Source organism: Mytilus edulis, chromosome 6, assembly GCF_963676685.1.
Source record: "Mytilus edulis chromosome 6, xbMytEdul2.2, whole genome shotgun sequence".
In the NCBI taxonomy this organism is placed as follows: domain Eukaryota; kingdom Metazoa; phylum Mollusca; class Bivalvia; order Mytilida; family Mytilidae; genus Mytilus; species Mytilus edulis.
In genome coordinates, this window is record NC_092349.1 from 42371077 (window position 1) to 42386118 (window position 15042).

Below are 15042 nucleotides of genomic sequence, written 5' to 3' on the forward strand. Positions count from 1 at the left end.
TTATTATTGCAAAGAACTATATATATAAATGTAAGTTTTATGAAAAGAAACCAAGTATTATAGGACTATTAGCAAAAATAAGAAAATATCAGGAAAATGAACATTATATAGCAAAGAAAAATGGTACCACACCTTATTTTCAAAAATTCTGGGCTCCAGTAGATTACATTTTTACTGATTAGTAATAATTACTTTTGATTGAAATCATATAAAATTTAAAAAAAATGAAACTTAATTTATAAAAAGCAGATCTTTACAAAGATAACATTTTTCTTTGCAATACACAAGTTGATATATATGTTTTGTTAATGCAATTGCGAGAGTATGTGTGTGTTCTTCTTTTCCCCTTTTTATTATAATATTAATATTCAAATAATATATATTCACAGTAGAAGAAAGAAAATGTAGTCAATTTTTTGTTGTATATATCAAACCCCTTAACACCATAGTCAGGTGGTGATGTAAAGGGTTTGTAAAAGCCTGACTACTGAAAAAAAAAGATTATCTCAACAGGAATCACGAGTGCTTTCGTCACTTCTGAACTCTTTAAAACATGTGTTTTTTTATCCACAAGTCAAGAATGTCTACTGTTTGATAGTACGGTTGGTTTCGTATTAAACTATGCATCTGAAATATGGGGTTTTCATCGTGCAAATGATATAGAGCAAATACACAACCGTTTCTGTAGATTTGTTTTAAAACTAGGTAAAAATATTCTTTTAAGTTTTTTATGTGGTGAACTAGGTCATTTGCCTATGTATATCTCAAGAAAACAAATTATTTTGAAATATTGGCTTCATATTATTGTAAATAAGCCACCTATTGTTTATGATGTTTATCAACTTTTATTAGAAGATGCAAACAATCGTAAAAGGAACTTGGCGTCTTGTGTTCGTGATGTATTGTTTAATCTTGGTTTGAACTATGTTTGGACTGCACAGAATTATGTAAATATACAGTTAGATGTTATAAAAACTCGTATAAAGGACCAGTAGCTACAAACTTGGTATGCATCAATAAATGATTGTGAAAAACTGTGTATTTATAAACACCTCAAAACAGACTTTGTAATAGAGAATTATTTGGATTTTTTTTTATTAATAGTAACTTACTTACAAAATTGAGAAGTGGTACTTTGAAACTGAATTTGGAATTAGGGCGATATAAAAATATTCCTAAACATAGCGTGAATGTTGCAATATGGGTTTTGTTGAAAATGAATACCACTTCGTACTTGTATGTTCAGCCTACAGAACTGTGAGACAAGAATATTTGCCAAAATATTATTGTTCTTGGCCAAATAATTTTAATCTTTTTCATTTACTTCAAGCAAAATCGAAATCAATCACAATTAAACTGTGTAACTATCTGAAATATGCTTGGAAAATTAGATCATGTATTGTGAATTAATTGTACCTTTATTATATTATGTATTGTTCTCTGCTATCTGTTGTTTTGTCACATTGTATATACTGGTTTATGTATTGCCATAGCATGTTATTTATGCTTTCGCAAATAAAATATTCATTCATTCATTCAAATTAGAGACACAAAATATAACCAGGAATTTCACAACTCAATATAATGAATATATATATTTGTAAACAAACACGGAGTACTTGAATTTTCTAAACTAAAACAAAGTAAATAAATGGTGCACTGTCCCACTGGAAAGTTGCTACCTATAAATGAACCAAAAAATATTTTTTTAAATATTTATTTTAAATTTTATATTGTTAAATTAATTTGATTTAAAAAAAGAGTTTCTTTTGAAGTATGTTACATTTGTATATTTTGTTGCTTGTTGGAGAAGGCTTCATATTAAAGACAACAAAATAATGAACAAAAATAAAATATTTGTACCAATGAAATGGCTTTGTGTCGTCTCTTTTTTCTTAGGTATTGTTATATTTAAGTGTTTAATTTTAGAAATTTAGTTTATTTTTTTATAATAATTTAATATTAAATTTTATTTCTACTCAATTTTGCTAGTATCAAGGGTTCTTTTTTACAATTTTTGTCTTTTTAGATTTTTTTTTAATTATTCCATTTTTACTAAAACACAATTTTGCAAATACTTTTTTTTTGTTTCTGAATTCTTAAAGAGTAATATTTAAAGCTTAAATCTACTGACTGTATTTTATCTTTTATTAATTAATCATTTTTATAAAAACACCTATTGTATTTTGTTTGCAGGCATAGGTTGAATATATTTTTATCAAATGGTGGCATAGGTTGAAGACACCTCGTGATCAATAGTGAGCGTAATATCACGTCTGGATTATTCGGGTTACAGACTCACTATAAATAAAAAGTTTGAAAAAAACCCTCATCAGTAGCATTTTGATAGTTTTGTTGATTTTTCCTTTGATTGGTCGTTCTACTGTTTTGGAGGACTTGTCTTCATATCAACAGAGACTGAATAAATAATATGTCTACTGAAAAATAGATTAAAACAAATCATCCGAAATCAGATCAGTAAAAAATGCAACTGATTTAGAAGTAATAAGCTCTTTCGGCCAGGGGTTAACAATCCCCACCACAAAAGGAAAATTATACATTGGCTTATTTACTATTCCACTTATTTTATTCTATTACAGTCTATCAACAGAGAAATATCAGATCAATGGATGAAACTGTAAATAAAAAATACAATGATTTTCACTATATACTATATATAAGCAACAACAAAAATGACAAGCATTTTAGAAAAGCTAATACTTGTATATGTAAATCATTCCGAACGATATGTTCGGGCAGGGGATTTCCCAATTTTGAACATTTAAAAACCCACAATCGTAAAACCTCGGCAGATTACGTTACTTTACATCTACAGCAAATGAGGTAATCTTAGTATTCATATGACATGTACATATGAAGATACAAAACAATAGTATTTGCTTTACAGTTTGTCGTCAAAAACACGTAATTGTTTCTTGTAAAGACAACTTACGAAAAAGATACATCATATTTTGATCTGCGGGATATAAACTCAGAGGTTATGTTTAGTAAGTACTTTTCATTTTTTCTCGTTAAAAATAGCGCAGAATTCAGCGATGATTTAATTTAAAAAAATGTTGTAAGTTGGTTAGAAATAATATGTATATAAACTTATAAACTCTTCTCTTATTTTTTTTTAAGGAAACTAGTTTTGGATTTGAAATGTATCCAAAAGATGCGATGTTTATAAGTCTCTTCAGTCTTGATTAGAACTGTGGACAGGGGTCACTCCAGACTATTTACCCACGGTTTATACAGCAGGGGCGGATCCAGCCATTTTAAAAAGGGGCTTCCCAACCCAGAGTGGGGGGAGGGGGGACGTTTCCAACAATATGCTCCCATTCAAATGTATTGATCGTCCCCAAAAAAGGGGGTTATAACCCCCGGACCCCCTCCCCCTGGATCCGCCAATGTACAGTACTAGTGTAACTGAATGATTGTGTATATTTATGTGTGAATTTTAGTTATTAATTATATTGTCTACTTATTTTTATTAAATAATACGATTAAAACAGCCCTAATACTACCGAAACGGCATGTTTAATACTGGTGACGTCGTCCTCAGTAGTCATATAAATCACGTGATCTATATTGTTTTAAAGCCCGGTCCAATGATTTCCAATGACGGACTGGCAATGAATCCTGAAATTAGAATTACATGTAAACATATATTGTGCATGTAATTCAAGATTCATTGCCAGTCCGTATTGGAAATATTGGCCCTATAATGCTATATTCACATCATTACCAGTCCGTATTGGAAATATTGACCCTATATTATATTCACATTTGATGTATGTAATACAGCATTCAAAACAAGTCTGTATTGAAAAAGTTTGATTATTTAACAAAAGTGTTATTTACTGTCTGTTTCTGTATTGGCACTGGTATAGATTCTCGGTCAACTGTATTGGCCCTCTACCCTACGGGTCTCGAGGCCAATACAGCAAACCGCTTGCATTTATACCAGTGCCAATACAGAAACAGCCAGTTGATAACACTATTATAGTATTTGTCACAGACTAAGTACTTAACTCGATTGGCACCAAGATTTGATGACTGATAGTATATCAAGATTATCGTTGAGAGCATCAGGCTATGTACATGAACTAGCAAGAGCAAATAATAACTATCATTCTGTTTTCGCTGCAGTCTTACAGTTTATTTCCAGAGGTCAATTGATCAAGGGTGGGCAGAGAACGCACTTTTCTGGTCAAATTTTTTTTTTTTTTTGGTCCTCTTGCGAATGCGGGATAAAACAAATTGCAAGTTTTGTTTATCCAAAATCGATTCTACATATATCCATATATTTTTTTTTATCCTACATTGAACTTTTGATGTCGTCCCTAAAAGGACAACTATATTTGACATATATAGAATTACCGAAAGACATACGGGTCCTCCACCATGTAACGATATGGGCCTCGTCTATAAATATTAGTTTGGGGTTGCGACTAGCTCCGAAAATAAAAAAAACACGTCTTACGTTGACGACATTTAATAAAAGAGAGAGAGAGAGTAAAACAAAAAGGCGTTTCCGGACATCACTTGTACAACTCCGTAAAACATATCAAACTGAATTACACATATATAAAACATATACATCTAAATATATAACACATCAGGCAATGTTCAACATACATTGAACTCATTTGCATGATGGTCTCTTAATTGACGTTAATATTCCGTAATTTTACCCTTTTCTCTGATGCATTGTACAATGTTTGTCGTATGGATTGCTTGATAGTGAATGTACAAGATATTCAGCCGGAGAGTTAATTCAGCTAGTATTTTACAGCACTAAAGGATATCTCATCCACAATTTTGTCTAACAAAGTAATCGATTAAATCCGGGCCTCACAGACCAAATTGACAAATTCACATATAAACGATCAAATATTTTATTATCACGTGACCATATAAGATGGAACCTGATCGCGGACAATTTCCATTTTTGCGATTTCATTTGTCTTTGCATTTACAAAGTGTTGCCCGCTATCATTTCCAATTAGTTACTATACGTAAATATTCGCTGTAACAACCAATAGTACCTGAAAATAATATAATCCGGTTAGTTTCGTTTTAAATTGGCAATCATTATTCAATCAGATCGAAAATAGATAGTGAAGGGCTATGATTGACAGTTTCTTGAATTCGTGGTTATGCGTTTGCTTATGCGTTCGCTTATGCGTTCGCTTATGCGTTTTCGCATTTGTTGATCACTGTCCTTGACTATATTTCTTTATTTGAAAATATATTCAGCTGCGTCGGATAGAAATCGACCATATGCAAGTGCACGATTATAAGCGATTTTTAATTCCGAAATAGGTTAATTTAACAGATGTGTCAGGTACTCGGTTTAGCAGGGATTTGTATGGTAAGAACTATACACATTCTTGGGTGTAGTGACTTATGGGTATCGTACCAGAGTTTACCCCTTAAAATTGCAAGATGCACCGTCTCTTAGATATCTATCTTCAACTTGTTAATTTGGCCTGTGTAACCCGCTAGCAATGTGTTGGACGTGTTGTTGTCTTTGAACAAACCTTATGTGTCCAGCAGCAAACAGTGCTAACCTGTGCATTGTCAAAATCTTTGCTATAATATGCTTCCTTTGAGCAGCTATTCCTATGCACTATATACCTGTTCCGCAGGTGACAGGTTATCAAACTGCGACAATAAGCTTTTAAGAACATAAATGTACTCTCCTAGGTTTTTGTGGTTAGTCTCGTGTCCATCTTGTACCCACTGTCTTACAATTTGATCTTTTTTGGTCATTGTCTTGAAGATGTTTGAGTGATATTTCTGTGTCGTCCTTTGTGTCTATTTCAAATTAATCGGGGTTTGATGACACTGCATTCACAAGTTACGGTGCCTTCAAATCCGAGCTATATCCACACTGTCTACAATGTATCCTACTTAACGCATCTGCGTTCTGGTGCTGACTTCCTGGTCTATGTTTTATTTTCTTGTCATGCGTACTAAACACATCAAGCCATCTTGCTTACTGTCCCTCTGTGTTTTTGGAGTTTATCAACCATCGCAATGAGCTGTAGTCGGTTCGAACGATAAATGTTTTGCCATTCAGAAAATGACGAAATGTTTGACAAAGTTTTCCACTCATAAAAGTTCTTTTCTCATGTTTCTTGTGACACAATATTTCCATCCTGGTTTTGATAGGTTTCTGCTTCCGAAAACAATGCCTCTCTTTTACCATCAATTTCGTGTCATAGCACAGCTTTGATAGTGTTATAACTCGCGTCAATGTCTACAATAAATGGTCTAGATAATTCTGGATGAGCGATAATGGGTCCTCTAGTTAGCTTTCCTTTCAAGACCTCGAAAGCTTCCTGACGTTCTACTGTTCATAAGTAATTCCGTCTCTTTTCGGTTATTTGATGGAAACATTTTGCGATTTTTACATTTTTTTTATATACCTCTGGTAATAACATTAAAGACTCAAGAATGAACATAACTCGCTCCCATCAATTGGAATGGGCCAATCTTTGGTGCTCTTTATCTTTTCTGTGTCCGTGGCTACCCTTTCCGTGGTGACGACATGACCAAGAAAGGTTAACTTTCTTAGCAAATAGTGTGCACCTTTTGGACTTATGCTGTAGGCCAGCCCCCTTCAGCCGAACAAAAACTGATCTAAGTTTATTTATTGAGAATGTTCTCAAAGTACTTCCAAACTACAATTATATCGTCCAGATAAACTAGACATGTACTCCACTGTAATCCCGCCAACACCCTTTCAATCAATAGTTTAAAGGTTGCTGGTGCGCTGGCCAGACCAAATGGCATCTGTCTAAATTGAAACAGTTCCCGTCTGAAGGCAAATGCAGTTAACACAGGTCTTAAGTAGAGAACAATTTATTTCCAGAAAATGCTTCAATTAGTCGTCGATGAGGGGTAATGGATATGCGTCTTTTACTGTTAAATCGTTTGCCTTGCGATAATCAACGCAAAACCGAGTAGTACTATCCCAGACGACCATGGTCCGTCGGCTGGCTAAATTTTCCCACGTTCCAGCATGTTTTCTATATGGCAACGACTTCCTCTCGCATATAAATAGGTGTGCGGCGAGGTGGATGTTTTACTGGTGCATTATTTCCTGTATTTATGTTGTGGCGCATCAAGTTAGTTCTACCTAAGTCCCTGTCAGCTACTCGAAAAGTCTTTCTAATCATTTTGGAGATTTTAAACTCCTAGTTTTTGTTCCTGGCTAAGATTGCTGCAATTTTAAGGTCCTGATCCTTTTGTTTAACAGTAATAGTTTTGTTGTCGCTTAATTATCAAGTCCTTGGCAGGGCTTATATGTCCTACAATTGTCCAAGCTCTAATTATCTTTACTACATTCGATACATTCATTAAGTGCAGTGCAAAGTACGCTTTCTGAGGCTTTCACTAAAGTTCTTGCCATTAAGGCACTATCCTTTGCTATGAATTTGTCACTTGGTTTAATGATTCCTATGCCTACTTCATTCTTTGTTGACGGTCATTCGTTAATGTGACCTCGGACCAAAGCTTCTGTACCTAGCTGTACGCATGTATCTTCAACTATTAACGCTCTATACAACCAAGCCGTCTAGCGAAGTGCAGCGGTATCTCCTGGTTAAGGCAAACCATATGTTCTTCTTGTAAATTAATCAGACATCTATTTTTCCTGAGAATATCTAAACTAAGTATACCCTCTATATAGCAAGATCCGCTACTACTGCCTCTGATAAGTATTCCATTTGTTCAATCCAAATGTGAAATTCTCCTCTTCTCGCAACGTTGACTTTGCTTACCTTATAATTTGAATCACTTGATTAGTTGAATAGTTTATTTGATATAAGAGTGACAGTGGCTCCTGTGTCTTGACTTTACATTTCCTATAAAATTGAGAATGGAAATGGGGAATGTGCCAAAGAGACAACAACCCGACTATAGAAAAAAACAACAGCAGAAGGTCACCAACAGGTCTTCAATGTAGCGAAAAATTCCCGCACCCGGAGGCGTCCTTCAGCTGGCCCCTAAATAAATATAACTATATCTATATATGCCCCTGCTTCTTTAGTAGAGTTATTTTGGACATTCAATTTGATTTGTTTTCTCAGCTGTCTTCTTGCTTGAAAATGTACTTGCCTTTTTGTATTGACCGTTTCCATTTCCGCCTTACTTTAGTAGCCTACATTATCGCTTAAAATGTCCATATTTATCGCAGTTATAGCATTGCTGATTCCTTTTTCATTCCGGATCGGCCGTGTTTCTTTGTCCACTATTTTTTAATTTATTTAACTCCATTCGAAGTGATTCTAATTGCTTAATAAACGCATCTAAAAAATGATCATTTCGTAATGTTTCTTGGACTCCAATGGGTGCTAGTGGGCATGCTCTGTTCACTATTCGTCGTATAGTTTGTCATAATTCTGACAAGGTTTCACTTGCGCGCTGACGTCTCTCCTTCAACTGAACTTTGAATAGTTCGTTCTGATTTGGAGGATCAAAATGCTGCAGACACCCGAAGGGCAGCGGCAAAGTAAAGCCCCTTTTCATATTAGTCCCAATTATTGATGATAGCGATTTAAAATCAACGCATTCGCCAGACCCATCATAATTTGCCATTTTGTGTCCTTTTATTCTTTCCTTGCTTATGTCCTTTTTTTCTGGTAAATGACTCCTTTGGTTATATCTTTATCTCCACTGAACCTCTGCTTCTGGTCCCGGGCGCGGCGCTAGTTGTGTTGTATTGCACTTGTTTAGAACGGACTCCCGGGTCGTGCTCTATTACGTAAGGTCCAAACAATGTTGGAGCATCTTTAGCTCGTTTTAGCTGTGTTTTGACTCTGTGCTCTGTGACATCGCCGAAATCCGTGCTCCTTGTATAGGATGGAAATAATAAAACGCACTTTATGTAAATATTTAAAAAGCGATTCCATGATTATGGAAGCAGTTGAAATTTCCTGATATTAAGCAGCGTAACATTGTAGGATGTCTCAATGTCTGAATGTTAATAGTTAAAGGAATTGCTAAAGACATTTCAAGATTATTGTACTATTTTGGAAACTGAAAGTTAATGCTGATAAAAGTAAAATGATGTGTTTTTTTTTCCAAAGAACCTTAGTTTTAACTTGAATGGAATAAGTTAGAAATAGTGAATAGTTTTAATTATTTAGGGATAAATTTTGCCAGGAGTGGGATTGTTAAAAGAGCGAAACAGTGATAGCTAAAAAAAAAAAGCTATTAAGGCTTTCTATGAAGTTCTAAAATTAGGCAGAAACCACGGTCTTGCAAACAAAACGCAAATCGAATCATTTGATAAAATTATAAAGCCTATTTTATTGTATGGTTGCAAACTATGTGGTTTCACCAATAACGAAATAATCGACAAAATCCACTTAAAATTTTGAAAATCGATTCTACATTTTTTTAAATCTTTAACATCATCGTATATGATATATGAAAAATTGGAAGATATCCTCTAGAATTTGAAATAAAAAATGATATCATTCTGGGATATACTTCTTTCTGGAAAGGAGTCAAAATTGTTAAAAATTGTGTACAACTTATGTTTCAAATTGTCATATGTGGCCGGAGATCAGGTTTCATGGTTAGATACCATAGGAAAAAATCTAAATGAATGTGTCTTGACATATAGTTGGACCACACAAACTTTTATTAATTTGAATTAGATGCGTCTTGCACCTAGTAGTAACCTTGAAGATCAATTTATTCATAATTGGAACTTATTGTAAGAGGAATCACCAAAAGCTGTAAATTACATAGTATTTAAAGATAATTTTAGTTCGGAAGTTTATTTGGATATTTTAGATAACACACATCTTGTAGAATTTTGCAGATTCAGGGGTTATACTTCTTTTTGAGTTTATAGACAAATAAAAGCTTGAAACACACGTCGCGTTGCTCAATTAGACAATCTTTACACTGGTTACAATTACAGTATTCTCGGATATACCTTTTTTTTTATTGCAGTTACAACAGTCTTGGGTGTATACTACGGCTTCATTGCCATCAAACAATTTGTAGCTGACCATTGTTGGTGCAGGAACGTCAAATTTTGTTCTGGTTGTGGTAGAATGCCTGATGCACGTCTATTTGAGACAATATTGCCGCCTTACAGTAAAGATAAACTTGGTGTGGCAACCGAGACTGACAACCATTCGACTGTTTCAATTGGTAAATAAAATGGCAAATCAAGTTTTATCCATTATCGAACAGCAGTTAAATTAATAGTGTTGTATCAACACTACTGTCGTCTGGCTTGATCAGGGCTATTTCAACATCTCCGCTAGCCAAGGGTTACGATCCACTCCCTTTCTCTTCACCCTTGGCGGATTGAGCCAACATTTGTGATAACAATTTTGCTCCATCTATCGGAAGATTAAAGTCACGCCCATTCCGAATACATTTTTCTTGACCAATGGTAGCACTTGAACTCTTCAATTTGGAAGTAAAAATACGGTAGCGTCTATATTCTACACACTTGCTAAAGAGGAAATGAAAATATACGTCAACATTCATGCATTTGTGCATGAAACATACACAGGAACACTATTGGTTGATTAAAAACATTCAAGTTGTCACTATAATTATACAGTCGTATGTTTAGGGGTGTAAAGACTTGTTGCACAATAAACACGTGGCAATTGTTTACAAACACTTTCCACATTTACACGTGATCATGTTATAGGCGAGTGGATCGTAACCCTTGGCTAGCGAAGATGCTATTTCAATGTTTTCACAGAAAAATTAATTACTAAAGAACTCAGAATTTGTGTTACATTATAAGGGAACCTCGACATATATATAAGCTGTCCAAATGAACTAAACAGGACGCGAGTTTTGTCTTCAGGAAGCTCATCATTAGTTCTCGAGTCAAAGCAGTTTGAATTGCCATATAACGACGCCGAAGAGCACTGAAAACCAAAAATTTCAAATAGTTGTGTAATTTAAAATTCAGGTAATCTATGTCTGTAGATAAACACTAAAAAGAATTCAAAACATTTAAGGAACAGTAAAATTGTCTATTTTTGGCATCAGAGTTTCTGGTAAACCAAGGATTTGTATAGTACTATACAAATCCTTGGGTAAACTAGTTAGTCATGTACTAGTATTCTGTGGACCTGAGACTAGTATATCATGACTATAACACATGTGTTATAGAAGTCTCAGTGTGGAATCTTTATATAACTGTGATTGTGTATTATAATGGTAGTTCATGCAATCCTTTTCGTTTCTTTTGTGTTTATCCTCATTAAAATTTTTCATATATTAAATGTGGCATTCAATTTAATTCTTATTTTCAGGAATGTAATTAAATAAACCATCGAGGACATTCACGACACCATGGGACACCCCACATATCTAACAGTTATCTAACAGTTATCTTTTTGTGTTTAAATGATGAATCAAATAATTCTACTAACAGCCTGAAAGCCTGTCACAAGACTGTTAACAAACTGGTACAGGAGGATTTAAAACAAAAATGATTATTATATTGTATTTACTTTTGTTAATCTTTTTTTGTATCTTTAGTGTAAATAAAAAAAGTTGTCATTATTGTCCATCTGTAATATTTTGAATTATGTACTATACCTTTTGATCCTACTTAGTAATACCTAGTCCTAGATTAGAAATTCTATACAGTGCAGCTAGGTGATTTCTGTTCAATTTTTAACAAAGAAAAACTATTTGATTTTGATCACATAATTCTATCTCAATCTAATGATTTTTTATTCATAAGTTTTAATTGTTTTTGAGATTAACGTGTTAAACTGTGTTATGAAGAAACCTAAGTTTTTTTCTGGTTTTTTTTTTTTAGATTTTTGTCTGTTAATTTTTTATTTTCCTTTTTTCTACTGAATGCACAAAAAGAAATCAATACCCATATTTAATTTTATCAATTCACAATTCACATTTCATATAGATTCCAATGAAATACGTTTATATTAAAATCAAAGGTTCAAATTCAGAAATTAAAATTAATAAAAATAAAACATATCTAATTTTTTTTACACACTTTTACATCTAGAATCTTTAAATCATCAAATATACAGGCATGTATTCCTTTTTATTTTATATTAGTTTTATCAAATAAAAACATGCATTTGTTTTGTTCTAATTCTAATTCTTATTGTCAAATCGTTTGTTAATGAAAGCTGTATTTTGTATGAATAGAATATTTATAATATACAAAATAGACAGGTTTCATCACATCGGTGCAGAAATGCAGTCATGAATGCAATTAAAACCAGATGCTCCGCAGGGCGCAGCTTTATACGACATCAGAGTTCGAACCCTGAACAGTTGGGGCAAGTATGGACACAACATTCAAGCTTGATACAGCTCTGAATTTGGATTGTGATTAAATAGTTGACACAACATAGGTTTCTAACACAGAATAGATGTGGTCTTAGAACTTAAACTTACAAAAATTTAAAATTTAAATTGGACATTTAATTACCTATTATGGTCCAATATCCAAAATCTAAATACATGGTTAGATCCAAAATATCAGAGAACCCCAAGAATTCAATTTTTGATGAAATCAAATAAAGTTCAATTTTGGTCCCTTTAGATCTCAATGTGGACCAATTTGATAACCGGGTCCAAATATCAAAAATATAAATACATGGTTAGATTGAGCATATCAAAGAACCCCAAGGATTCAATTTTTGTTGATTTCAAACAAAGTTTAATTTGGACCACGATTTGGACCAATTTGAAAACTGGTCCCATAAGCAAAAATCTTAATATATGTTTAGATTGAGCATATCAAAGAACCCCAAGGATTCAATTTTTGTTTAAATCAAACAAAGTTTAATTTTGGACCCCGATTTGGACCAACTTGAAAACTGGGCCCATAATCAAAAATCTAAGTACATGTTTAGATTCAACATATCAAAGAACCCCAAGAATTCAAATTTTGTTAAAATCAAACTAAGTCTAATTTTTGACCAACTTGAAAACTTGGACCATAATCAAAAATCTAAGTACATGTTTTGAATCAGTATATCAAAGAACTCCGAGATTTCATTTGAAAACGGGACCAAAAATTAAGAATCTACATTCACAGTTAGATTCGGCATAACCCCAATTATTCAATTTTTGATGAAATCAAACAAAGTTTAATTTTGGTCCCTTTGGGCCCCTAACTCCTAAACTGTTGAGACCAAAACTCCCAAAATCAATCACCACCTTCCTTTTGTGGTCATAAACCTTGTGTTTAAATTTCATAGATTTCTTTTTACTTATACTAAAGTTATGGTGAATGTTAGGGTGCGAAAACCAAGAATAATGCTTATTTGGGCTTCTTTGTGGCCCCTAATTCCTAAATTGTTGGGACCAAAACTCCCAAAATCAATCCCAACCTTCCTTTTGTGTTCATAAACCTTGTATTTAAATTTCATAGATTTTTATTAACTTAAACTAAAGTAATAGTGCGAAAACCAATGTTTTTTCGGACAACGACGACGACGACGACGCCAACGTCATACCAATATACGACCGTAAAAATTTTTTGCGGTCGTATAAAAAAATTATCAAAATTATGCATGTCATTTGCCATTCATTGTTACAGGAGTAAATAAGGGAGCTACCATTTGATTTTTATGGGGGGGGGGGGGGGGGGGGGGGGGGGGGGCTAGGATGAAATTTGAAAAAAATAGGCAGGACAGGAGTTTTGAGTAAAAAAAAAAGGCAGGATGAGACACTTGCAAAAAAAAGAAGTCAGGACGACAATTTAAGTAAAAAAAAAACTGGATAAACTAAAAAAAAAAGGCAGGACCGAACAGATTGAAAAATAAAAAGGCAGGACAGAGATCACAGCTAAAAAAAAATGCAGGACAAAATTTTTCATCCTAGCCCCCCCATAAAAATCAAATGGTAGCTCCCTAAATAAAGCATGAAAACTATTCAATACATTTAGTTTAATTTTGATTTGAGTATGTTTCTGCAAAAAAAATGTGTATGCATATTGCTTTTCATCTGTGCTTCGTAGTCCCAAATTGGGTATACGGTTGGTCTAGTTGACTCCTTCATGTTTTGAAAAATAGAACTTTTATATTATGTAAATTATTATATAAAAAAGAAGATGTGGTATGATTACCAATGAGACAACTCTCCATAAAAGACCAAATAACACTCGAAATGACAATGTAAAACAGTTAAAATGAGGAAATTAACTAGTTTCTTCAGTTTATTATCAGTTTACTTAACCCATTAAGTGGTACTACATTCTTGCATACAACCAGCAAGCATTTTTGTCTTTTTCTTTTTAAATCCAAAGGACCATACTGGTAAATTGAGAATGGAAATGGGGAATGTGTCAAAGAGATAACATACCGACCAGAGAGCAAACAACAGCCGAAGGCAACCAATGGGTCCTCAATACAGCGGGATTTCTCGCACCCAGAGGCGTGCTTCAGCTGGCCCCTTTACAAAAATGTGTTCTAGTTCAGTGATAATTGACGTCATACTAAACTCCTGATGTATAAATGACTAATAAGGACCAGAGGCTCCTGACTAAGGACAGGCTCAAAAATGGGGCAGGGTAAAACATGATTTTTTTTATTTTTGAATAATGTAATACAAGAGTGCACACACTAAAATGTCTCGCCTTCTTTACTAATCATTGATATTATGTTGATAGTCCTAAGTATAAAGCTTTATTACAACTGTCACATAAACTTAACATAAACCAAGATAGCTAAACAAATACCAATGAACCATGCCAGGCAGATATGTACAGCTAACAAAGCTTCCATACAACAAATATAGTTGACCTACTACTTATAGTTTAAGAAAAATAGACCAAAACACAAAAACTTAACACTGTGCAATGAACCGTGCAATTGAGGTCATGGTCAAATAAAACCTGCGGGACTGACATATAGATCATAATATATTTCCATACACCAAATATAGTTGACCTTTGGCATATAATATTAAATTAAAAGACCAAAACTTAAAAACTTAACTTTGACCACTAAACCATGAAAATGAGGTCAAGGTCAGATGACATCTGCCCGCTAGACA